Genomic DNA, 2,611 nt, shown 5'->3' with positions numbered 1-2,611 from the left:
CAAGAATATATATAAGGAATAATAAAATTAAATAATGATAGGAAATTATGTACCTACATAACAATTTTAAATTTCTTTTTTTTAAAGTAAGGTTTTCATTTTTGTTAACAAAAGACTATTAATTTTATATGATTTCCGTACATTCGCATCATAACGAAGTTCTAAATGTCTAATGAATTATTAATGAAAACAGTTATACATAATACCGAGACCATACATCAAAATAATGCAACGTTAAAAATATTATATAACAATTAAATTATTATAAAATAAAATGATACTCACGAATATTTTCAAAAGTGCCAAATGGAAAACACCGCTAGCCGCTTACGGTGGAATGGAAGACGCCGCGCCTTACCCGAGGCTAGAGGCGAATTTTGCAATCAGCGCGTGTACCTTTTTATATAAAAATAAAATAATATATTATTTAATACAACCAGTGTATGCCCATAACGAAGCGAGCCATTCATTCATATACAGAGAACCTGTTCAACTATCGGTAAAGTAGTAAGGCTCTTTTTAATTACAGTGAGTTAAAAAAGACTGTACACTTTTGTAGAAGTAGCATTTTGAATGTTTGCTCAAGTTACGAAAGTAGAGTTCAGAGTTTATTCATAAAATACTTACCTACTTCAAAAGTTTTCAAATTCTCGCTTCTGCAGTTTTCTTGTGGTATTAAAATACTGCAAGTCGGTTTACCTGCGGGTAATAGTATGTTTTAATATATATTATTATGATGGATTTTTTACATTGTATTATATGAAATGTATTTTAATATCAATAAAAAAGATTTGTATCTTTTCAAACTCTAAATTTCGAAGAAGTAAAAGTAGTATATTCTATGATAATTAAAAAACATTTTGTAAGTTTTCTTTACGTTTACCTCTTCAAGACGAAATGTGATATTTATATCGCCCTTTCTTAATTTTATCAGGCATTAGTCTTTTACAAAATTCATCCCGAAATTGGATTGTTTGACAAAAGCGGGTGCAATGGTAGGCTCATGAATAAATAAAGTGGTGTTTATGTAACGTTTGCCGGGATTAAAATTCAAATATTCTGACAAGTCAATCTACGGCGTTCCCGGGCGGTCCCGGCCGCGGACAGCGGAGCCATGCACATAACGCAGTATACGCTAAACACGAAGATTATTCTTAGATTATTAATTATTTATTCGATATTGTTTTCAACAATATCTATTAACCGTGTTAAATTATGTATTTTTTACGATGTTTATTATCTACCAGAAAGTAAGTGGTTTTTAAAAGAAGTTTTTTTTACTTGAATAAGTAGTGATTTTTAAATTGATATGGCTATAATATATTTCCGTATTGTTTTTAGTCAAAATCTAGTATTAACTGTTATCGGGTTTGTCTTAAAAATAAAAAAATACTTGAGCAAAGTCAAATCAGTTTGAAAATTGTAATAGAAATAGTAAATCAATATTGCATTTATTTGCTTTATTTTCATGGTCGGAAATGTCATAATCGAATTAATATTACACCATACTAGGTCATATTTACAAGCAATGCAAATCATTATCTATTTACATGCACGATTAAAAAGACGCGGTTACTTTTAATGGACGTTTAATTATAGGTGTAAAGCAAATAGTAATATTTATCTGGCAACTCTGCATATTCTACAGCCATTAAACACACTCAGTGCATTTGCATACGTTTCTACACGGAGTACCTATGACTGCTGGATTAATACTCTGTAATCTGGATCTTAACATTAAGCCAGTAGGAGATATGAATTAATAGCAAAATTAATTAAACATTAGCTCTGTTACTGTTAGTTATTCAACGTTAGACTGATTATTAATGTTAGTAGTACTGTTTAATGTGTTTAGCTAATTAACAACTATGCAATTTAATATCTTAATGTACAATAATACTATACAAAAGGACTTCCGATTTAAAAGCTCAATTTTGCTTACCCGGCCCGTCCGTCTACTAATATTATAATAAAAAATATACAACAAAAGAAATGTAATTAAAAAACCGACTACTTTATTAACAAAAATTAAAACGTCAAAATCAAACACAAAAGACGCCATATTTGGTCGACGGGCACGTAGTGGAACACGCACCGCTAACAGAAAATAAGGGACACACAGAAAGACAGGAAGGGCCCGTGTGAGCGAGACGCCGATAAAACAGGCCCTCGGACGAAAGGGAAGGCGATAGTGACGCGATGATTGAACGCGCCACAAGAAAAATGATCACCCGTCAAGCGGCGACTGAGAGAAACTACCCCTAGCGGGCGAGACAAAGAAGGATATACTTTTCGGTGATGCGTAAGAGCAGGAGGGCAAGCACCAAAATAGGGGTGACGTACAGTGATGGATTATGCTTTTCTCTCTAAAGAAGGGAGGGGCTCACAGGTCGTTATGGAAAAAGCTGAGGGAAGTGGGGACCGACATGTGTCGGAGACGTACACCGAACCGATGGTGGCCTTAATTGATTTCTGGATTAATCCAAAAATGTTTTAATTAATTATTGCATATGAATACACATGTGTTTGAATCACTGCATATCATTTATCTTGTTTAAATAAATTATTAAAAAACGTGCCTAAAATCCATTTTCTATCCAACTTTATCAGG

The 2,611-nt window shown here is 32.7% G+C and overlaps 1 long non-coding RNA gene across 1 annotated transcript; it reads right to left on the bottom strand.

The window, feature by feature from the left end:
* Positions 1-288: 288 nt before the first annotated feature.
* LOC142976577 (uncharacterized) lies at positions 289-2,060 on the bottom strand. Its single transcript, XR_012959659.1, has 3 exons — positions 1,943-2,060; positions 628-699; positions 289-396 (listed from the first exon to the last, which is right to left on the bottom strand). It is a non-coding gene; the product is annotated as an uncharacterized LOC142976577 (long non-coding RNA).
* Positions 2,061-2,611: the final 551 nt, after the last annotated feature.

Source organism: Anticarsia gemmatalis, chromosome 11, assembly GCF_050436995.1.
Source record: "Anticarsia gemmatalis isolate Benzon Research Colony breed Stoneville strain chromosome 11, ilAntGemm2 primary, whole genome shotgun sequence".
NCBI lineage: Eukaryota > Metazoa > Arthropoda > Insecta > Lepidoptera > Erebidae > Anticarsia > Anticarsia gemmatalis.
The sequence above is the reverse complement of the archived record's forward strand: the minus strand, read 5'-3'. Positions and strand labels throughout refer to the sequence as shown.